Source organism: Stegastes partitus, unplaced genomic scaffold (genome assembly GCF_000690725.1).
Source record: "Stegastes partitus isolate 25-593 unplaced genomic scaffold, Stegastes_partitus-1.0.2 Scaffold2203, whole genome shotgun sequence".
Taxonomy (NCBI): Eukaryota; Metazoa; Chordata; class Actinopteri; family Pomacentridae; genus Stegastes; species Stegastes partitus.
This window is the reverse complement of record NW_007579934.1, coordinates 1-10,054: the sequence shown is the minus strand read 5'-3', so window position 1 is coordinate 10,054 and position 10,054 is coordinate 1.

The following is a 10,054-nucleotide window of genomic DNA, read 5'->3' as shown; positions in this document are numbered from 1 at the left end:
AGAAGCTCAGTGCAAAACAAAACAAACTGTCAATCTAATGCTACTAAAGCAACACAAATGGACATTAATGCTACTTTTAATGGGATATTTTTCACGTTGCCGTCAGCAGAAACGAGCCAGTTTGACAGTTTGCTCTCTCCACATGCAGATGCTAAAGAGGATTGCAGGGAACAAATAACAACAATCATCTTGTGAGGCACGTTGCTGCTCTGCGTTGAACAGTAATTCTGACGCCAAAGTTAGACGAAGAGTCCCGACGGAGAGAAAGAGCAGCTTGGTGTTTAGGAATGACAAAGTTAAGTGGATTTAATCGAGGACGGCTTAGTTGTTGTATCGCTGCAGAGCAGATAAACACTAAGCATCCTCCGTAAAACACTTGTAACCATGGTAACTGTACATCAAGATGGACACAGCCTCGAAGTGCTCAGAAGACGTACAAATTAAAAACGCAAAACTGAAATTAAAATGCCACTGAAAAAAAAAAAGGCTAAAATGTTGTTTTTGTTGACTAAAACTAATCTAAAAAAAAAACAAAAAACTAAATGATCAAACCACATAAGATTTCCATCAGAAGACGAAGTCAGCAGCAGATATAGATAACGAGCCTACAGTCACATGAACAGATCAGTGGAGCTGCCCTTTGCTCCAAACGTCCTCGTTACGGTTCGACCGATGTTGAGGTTGATATTGATTATTGGTGACTGAGAAAGGCCAATAACCAACCATATGGAACGGATGCACATCAAAATTGATTTATTGACAGCATGTGATAGCAGGAAACCCGTCCTTCATAACTGGGTTTGTTCATTAATGAGGATTACTATCACTGAATTTATACATATAAATATTAAATATAAACAGGATGCAAAAGCAGGAAACCTTTCATTCATAACTAGGCTCATGATAACATATATTAACATGTTAATAAGGATTACTGTGACATGTCAGTTAGAATAAACTGTTGAAGTTAACCAGATAGCCACAGGCTACGAGGCACCGCAAACCTCTTTGCACGTTGGCAAAATAAGCTGCAGCTGCACCACTTATTAACACCTACGAGTGAATTATTTCGGCCTTTTACTGTGTAACAGGCGCACTAGGAACGCTTCTGGATGATTGCTGTGTTTATTACAGATTCACCTGCTGCCTCCCCGTCCACACACGGTTCTGCTAATTCATTAGAGCTTCTTCGCTCAGTGCATGTAAATCAGTGGCTTTTGTAGTGATCGGCTGTTACTCATGGCATGTGAAAGCCAACCAGCTGGTGCTGTGGACGGGACGTTGCTGGTGACTGACACTAGAGAAGTGAATTCGTTCCAGGAGCCTGTTTGTTGTTTTTATGAATTTAAACTTAACTCAAGCAGGGGTTTTGATATTTATAGGTGTAAACTTTTCGATTACCGCTGGTAGCTGTTGAGATATTCCCGTTTGGGTCAAAGTGATTGGGCCAGTGATACATTCACCACAACCACCATCCAGAACCACCTTATACTGCAAAGTGTATTTGGTCACTGTGAAACTTTGATCTACCTGTACTCAGTAGCATCAGACTGGCTGCTACTAGATCACTGAACAAAACAAACTAAAGGTGTCGCTGGTGGCTCTCAGATGTCACACGTTCCTAACTGGGAGTGATGGTAATGACATAAAATAAGCTAGATAAATAAATAAGATACCCATTATTAAAATAGACAGAAATAGAGTCAAACATTTTTAAAACAGAATAAGAAATGATAAAAAATGATGGAATAAACAGTACAGTAAAAAAGACTAAAATATAATAAACACTCAATAAATAAAATAAATTAAAAAAAAATTTTAAATAAATAAAATCCATCAAATCAATTAAAAGCCTGACCTAAAAGGTAGGTCTTGAGTTTATAAATATTAAAACTACAAATATAAGCAGCATCACTGAGCCGCATTGTTTAATCATCACACAAGACTTTTGTAAACTGATAAACTACTTTTTTTTCTGTGAAGTATTTAATTTGCCAGATGAGCCAAGTCATTTTAACCACTCATTAGATGTTTCTAGACAATGTTTTGTATAAAGTGGTGGATTTTCTCCTCCCATAACGCCTTCCTGTGATACCACATACATCGAAACACAGCCGAGGCCTCGCTTACCTGCATCATCAGACTCGTTGAATTGTGAGTAGTTCACCACTTTCCTGTTCCTGTGAAGAAGCAGAGAAACAAGAGTCAGATTGTAATCATACGCGACGTACACTTGAGTTCAAGGGACAGGCTGCAAAGCTATTACACATCATGTCCAGCGATTCAACAGGCAGCGTCAGGTCAGCGGTGTATTATAGTCTGGAGTGGATTACTTGGTTTGAGAGGCCTCAAACTAGGCCTTCAACTAGGGGGCACTGAACTGGACACTGGTCTACCTTCTACAGTTTCCAGGGCTGATCTGGTACGTGTACGGGGGAAGCCTCAGGTGACAGCGGCGGACTATAGTTCAGGTAACACACACCTTTAGAAAGCCGTGTAGCTGAGCTGAGCGCTGGCTCAGGTTAAAACCAGGAGGAAAAAAAAAATCATGCATCGGCCTTCTTTTTCCAGGTATATCAAAGCAAACATTAAAACACAGCTTCAGTGACTGGGATGCAAACACCTGAGGGATTTATTAACAAAAAAAAATCTAATTTAAGCTGCATTTTAGCCCCAAATGAAGATTTTCTCCCAAATGAATTGAGTGCTTAAAAATCAATCAGCTGCTGGCATTGCATATTATTGAGCCACCTGGAAAATTAAATGGGCATCTGTGGTTTTTAAGCAGGTTAAACACCATGTCGGAGCGGTGCACGTGCAGGGGGTGCGAGGGGAGGCAAACAGCGCCATAAACTTTTACAAGTGCTTCGATTAACAACGGCAGGAACACCCACGCCGACACTCGCATCGATAAAAGCCTCAGACGGCAGCCAGCGACATGGCTGCCAAGCTTTCCACACATCACGTCTCGGGGATATCGCAGACAGCAGGATTCTGTTTTCCCCCCAAACCGGCTCGATCGTAGCAAGTCACCAAACCGATGCGTGGAATCGATACGCTCGGTAACTGTTGGGACGGATTCGCTGGCTGAGTTTCCAACTAGAGGACTTCTCAACTTAAAATGTTGGCGAGATCAGCCAAGACTCGCCAGACTCAGTTTATTTTGAAGCGCTTTTGTGAGTTTGCCATCTTCAAGTTCAGGGAAAACGAGACTGCAGCTAAGTTTTGTTTTGCAAAACGGCATGTTTCAGCGTTTCCCAATAATTTGTCCCCCCAGAGTCTTCCAATGAAGCAAATATATTTTTACATCTCACAAGTGGTTCCCACACACTAATTTGTTTGGCTAAACACTGACCACAGCGGATCGATTGTTTTTTGTGGAAAATGTCTGACTCGAGGGGGAAAAAAAAAACTCCTGCTGTAACATAAAGCTGCATCTCTCTCACCATCACCAACACATTGACAACAGCCTGCCCTCCTGTCCGTTCACACTCTGAATCAAAACATGCGTGTAAGGAAGGATCATTGTTGGCTTTTTTTTTCCCCTCCGCTGGCCAAATTCCTGAATAGAATCAATCCAGTTCAAACGTTTAGCATCATGAACATCTATATCCAAATTCAAGCATCTTGTCTTGAACGCAGCGCTCTGTGTCACCTGTCCAGATCCACCACTGTGAACCAACATAGGGAGACCTCTGGTTATAGACTGAGTGGCTTTAATCTAGATCATGCTAACTAGCCTTTACTGTCTGAGAAACATCGCAGCATGAACTGGGCTTTAAATTCCTTTTTCTGTAGCAGTCGATCACCTCCAACATCAGGCGACATGCTGGTCATGTTACTGAACACGCACAGCGAGAATAGTCACTCACGTATTGTTTTATAAGTAATCACATTCACTGAATAAGTCCTTAAAGCTCATTTCTATCCTCGTTTCACTCATTTGTTCCATGAGACTCAGTTTCATACTGATTCAAACAACACAACTTTTCCAAACATTTCCTCGTTACTGCCAGTCATGACACAACACATCTGAGCTTCTTCGTTTTTCTGACAGCACCATTTTGGGCTCTGACTAACTCGTGATCGGCATCTGCTTCATTGTTTTACTCAAGAGCGGCTCGTCTCACTCCGCCGATAATTACGTTCTACAGAAGAACAAGACGACAGCAGTTTGTCGGTAAGTCGCGACAACGGAGAACGAGCGGCGGAAACATGCTGCTCCGAGTCATAAAGTAACCGTGCACGTGGCTGACTGGCCAATTAGCAAATTACAGCGGCTGCAATTTAGGATGCGGTGCGTTAGACTTTTCAACTGATATGTCAATGTTTTCTCACGTGGTAATACTCCATCACTGTCCCCGTCAAGCTATTACACTGTGAATATCAAATTTAAACAATTATGTCGCAAATTACGCTTAGAAAATGTGTCACAAACGGTAGCACATGCATTTTCTTCTGATTTACATGCACAGTTACTCCTGAGAGTCTTAATTGTGCAACGACCTTCTAATCCAAGTAGTTTCTGGCTGTTTTTTTCCCCATTTTTCATCATTTACTGCAACATAAAGTCTTGGTACTCTATGGAAACAGCACAACCAGCGCTACACCAAGAGGAAATTCAACAATTCTTTGTGCTTTTACTCTGATAAGTCACGCCATTTTATGTTTTTAAAAAGAAGATATGTTCTTGGGGTTTAACCACAACAACAGTTAATTGCCCTTATTGGTTCTGTATAACACACATCTACATTGCTGCCACCATTACAAACATATGACACAAACAAACAAAAAACATCCACAAGCTCCTGTTATAATGAAAAATAATTTCTTGGTTTTACTTTTTCCTCATGATTGACAACTGAATTCTTTCCACGTTATCTTATTCCAACAATGTCTCATTGTGCTAGAAAAAAAAAAATCACAACTCCAGCACACGTATTTAAAACTAATTGTCTTTGCCAAAACATGATTAGCTGACATGTTGGATAACAAGAAAACAATCCTCACATACTGGAGGTGTGTCCGTGTGCGATCATGGCTGATAAACAGGAATGTGTAAACGTTTGCTCTCATTTTGTTTGTGCGCCTGTAGGTGATCAACATGTGTCTCTCTGGTAGCAACAGCAGCTTTAGCATAGCAGACCGCAGATGCTAACGCTGAGACAACAATGGGCCTCTCTACTGGTGCTAATGAGGGGAGAAAGTATTTAAGGAAATCCATCCCTAATTGCTGTATCTGGTTGGTGGTGGAGAGGCATTTCTCCCAAAACGTTTCCATCAGTCACATCAGAATTCCTCCTCGCGACACCGTCTCTTGCTTTATTTTTAAATAATCACTACAAAACAAGAACAGTTGGTTTTTACATAAAGATACAAGATTGTGTCCAATCAGTTACTATCAGAAGTTAATTTATATCTACCCCGTCACCCTCCTGGATACAAATTCCAGAGTGCACGTTCCACCTGGAACGTTTTGGTTAATCAGCTACGACACACTCGCACCGAGTTCCAATCAAAGAACTCTTCTGCCGTTTACCGTCAGCTAAACCTGGATAAGACAAATGCTGATCGGTAAACTCAGAGCAGACAACGAGCACAACGTTCCTGCTCTGTCGACGTCTTCATCACACAGCAGTCTTCACCGCTCCAACGTAAAATTCAACGAGCCTCAGGTGGTTCAGGAATCCGACTGGGACTGGGTGAGGTTTTCCAGGCATATCTAGCTAGGAGGAGACCCCCAGGTAGACCTAGAGGGCTTATGATCTCATCTGGCCTTGGAATACCTCAGGAGGAACTTAAACTGGGGAAGGGGAACGTCTAGAATGACCTGCCTCGACAACCTGACCCGGATAAGCGTAAGAACATGAACTGATGGATGGATATTCTGGTAGAGCTGAAGTTATGTAAAGTAACTACAGTCTGACATTCTTTAGGTAACGTCACGCTAAAGCTGCCGTACATTTGTGATTGGATTTATTTTATGCTTGTTGACAACTACGTCATTCCAGCAGAATAATCAGATAAATAAAAGGACAGGGATATAAATTATGTTTCCTCTCCCTGATTTCACGTCTGTGCTGAATCCTTAAAATCAAGTTAAATACTGAAATGTGAAACCCACATTGGTATCATTATGTCATTACCAGCAGACAATGACTGGAAACATTCATTCTGTTAAAACATTCCCATGCAGTTATATTATTAAAACCTTTGTCTAATTAAAGAAAAGATCCAGAAAATCTACATTAACATCAGCTGTGTCTTTTTCTTTTTAAATTTACAGCTGCCGACTCATTTTCATACAGGCCAATAAAAACACAACACATCGTTTCAGCATCGCAATCAAAACTCGTTTGATACAAAAAGGAAACTGGCATGATTCTCATTTCCCCGGATATACGAGAGACCCCTGTCTGATAGAACATCATTTACTCCAATCTTACTTGGATAAACAGTTATTTTGGATAAGACACAGGGTTTGCAGACTCCCACATTTGCAAAACCAGCAAGGACCCCGAGAGACACACCGAAAAGGAAGATCTGGCTGCAAACGAAGAAGGTCGGTTGCAAAGCTGCACAATCAATAGAATATGATTTTGGTTTCCCACAATTAAATGAACATGATCCACTGCTATATTGACGTTTAAAAAACACACAGAAGTGTTATTTCCGTCTTTCTAAAGTGATTCCTGGTCCAACATCTGTCTGATCTGCTCTCCTGCAGTGGCTGAGTGGAGACTAGAGGCTTCTCTGGGCTCAAAGCTGCCACCACTGAGCTTCAGCTGCAGCCTGCATGTGAGGCGTTTGGGGAACATCCGTTAATTCTAGCGTCTATCAATACGCAAACGTTCAGCAAGTGAAAAGCTTAGGGTATATTATTTATAGTTGTCCACCTGGAGGAAAACCTTATTTGAAACCTATTTTTTTTTTAAGACAAAGCCTTGTGTACTCGCAAGATTGAGGCACAAGATGGAAGTGTAAGCAGGGTTCTGTTTATTTAAATGCCAATGTACAATTAAATATTTTCTCTCTCTAATCAGTGAATAAACAGGCTAATGGGGATGTCATAATGGATCTAAATAGCCTTAGTCTTCATTTTAGCCATAATGATGAAGCTCTTTTCAGTTTAAAGGACACAATTTGACAACAAAAACAGATCACGTTGACTTAAATGAGGTACTTTGTCTTTCAATTGCAAGCAAAAAGAAGCTTTATTTTTTTGTTTTAATTTTGTTGTTTTACTTCTTCTCCATCTGATTAATTCTTTCCAATTAGTTATACAAGTCATCAGGAGAAAATGTTAGTATTTTTTTTCACACTGCAGAAAAACAAACATATTGCAGCCTCATCACACAATGTGACTGTACGCCTTAATTTCATAAAGATTCCACTGCATTTTTTATTTTTTAAATCTTTGTCAGATTTAAGCATAGGTCCCAAACAGGGCAGGGTGATATGGCCAAAAATATTTAGCACGATATAAATGAGAAAATCGGCCATAACGATATAATTTACAATATAATTGACAAAATACTTCAAAACTGCACGACTGTATTGGTGCACATAAAAAAAAGAAGAAAAATGTCTTTTCCATTTAGCAAGCAGCTGTTTCTGATGTGCCTGTATTGTACCAACATCTATAGTGCATAAGCTGTAAACTGCTTGCTGACCATTTGTTCAATCAGAACGCCTTTCAAATGGAAATGGGCTGACAAATCCTGACCAGCATAAAACTTTGCAGCCAGTTTCTTTGATCAATTGGGTGGGTGTAGCGGCGGCTGAATATTCGGACTGACGGGGTGGAAGTGGGCGGGACGCACAGGCAGTACTTAGCTGCTAATGCCAGTTTAGGATAGCGGTCACAGTTCTGTTTCCACCATCGGGCGGTGGGGCATCGGCGGGTGTCGGACGAATATTCAGAACTCAAAATTGCTATGCGGACACCACCACAATGACCGAATATTCCGATATCCGGGTCCAGCCCTACTGGACCGGTCGATGCACTGCATCCGCCCTCCTCCTCGGTGCTCCTCGCTCCATGTGCACGAGACTTGATTAAGAAAACGGCACTGCGCACTGAAATTTTATCGCGATATTTCAATTTCATATCATCCCCTAACATTACACCGGTATTACCGTGCATGACACGGACCAGTCCTAGTCCCAAAATATATATATATACTCATACTGTTGTATATTTTTGGTTTGCTTTTTATTTTTCTACTGATATTTCTTAAATGTTTGCCCCTTTGCTGTCGTAAATTCAAATTTCTCCCCTGGGGGATTAGTAAAGGCTTCTTGTATCACATCAAATCATGCTTACAATGACTTCCAATGAAGCCTGCTGCCTTATGCAGCTTTTATTAATTTACTGAAGCTACACATCTTTACATACAACTGCACTGTGGGTGTAATTTTGCATTACTTGAAGCCATTACTTTGAGATGTTTAGCAATGTGCAATATCCAGACATCTGTTACACAAATGTTTTTATAGATTTTAATAAACCAAATATGATATATTTACATACACACTTGTACATACTATAAAACTGCATCTTGTGTGTAGCTTTTGTACAAACATAAGACATTATTTTTTGGTCAATGTGCAAAATCAAGGAGTGCAGCGATAGTTAAACGCTGCATTAAGCAGCAGTTTAGTAAAACATGACATTCAAGTTTAGAATGACTTCTAGTGAAGCCTGCTACCTCATATTTATTTACTGAACCTGCCTGTGTTTACATACTATGTCATTTTTAGCACTACTTTAAGCCAATACTTTTTCATATATGTTCAGCAATGTGTAAAATCTTGAATTACAGTTTTTAATACAACAAATGAGCCGTCTTTAAAAGAGTAAGCTACGCTACTGTTTATATAGTCACACATTTCTATTTTATATTTGCACAATGCTTGGTTCACTTTTTAAAAATGTTGAATGATTTTCTCCCCCCAGCAACACTGTGCAACCCCACAATGAAAGCAGTTCATCTAGTTAAAGATTATTTGATCATTTGCATTTGTGTTCATTTTGGCTTATTTTTATAATTTTTCTACTGATAGTTCCCCACAGTGTGCAACATCCAGAAGTGCAGCTTCAGTTACATTAATATTTGTATAGTTTTTAATACAACATAAGCTATCTAACAGATTATGTGCACATATTTTTCTATTTTCTATTTGCACATTTCTTACTCTATTTTTAAATATACTGCATGATCCCCCCCCCCCACAAAATTGTGCAACCCTGGCACACAATAAATGTAAAGTACTTGATTTTTTTAAAATACTATTTGTAGTTGTGTACAATTTCTGCTATTTGTCAGAAATATCCAGAGGAGCAACATACATGAGTTACACCACTGTTTTCATAGTTATCAATACACCTAATCAGCCATTTGTAAAGACAAAAAGTCATGTTTTCATAGATACACTCCCAATTTTTTGTTTTTCAACCACATTTTCATATTTGCTCATTTCTTTTGTGTGGTTTCTCCCCTCCCCTACAAAATTGTGCAACCATTGCACACAATGACTGTAAAGAACTTAATTTTATCAAAGATTATTTGTATGCAAGTACAATTTCTGATATTTCTCAGAAAATATCCAGAAGTGCACCATACCACTGTTTTCATAGTTATTAATACACCTAATGAGCTATTTGTAAAGAAAAAGTCACGTTTTCACAAACACACTTGCACTTTTTTTGTTTTTTACCACAATTCTAATTTTGCACATTTCTAAAATATTGTATGATCCCCCCCTCCACTACAATATTGGTCAATCGTAGCACACAATGACTGTAAAGTGCTTCATTTTGTGAAACATTATTTGTACTTGTGCCCAGTTTCTTCTTTTTTTTTTTATAGCAATGTGCAATATGCAGAAGTGCAACACAGGTTACATCTAACAGGCAATCTGTAAACAACAATGTCACGTTTTCATAGACACACTTCTTCTCTACTACATTATTATATTTGCACATTTTTTACTGGACTTTTCAAGAAAATATTGCATGTTTTTTTCCTCCAACTACAATATTGTGCAACCC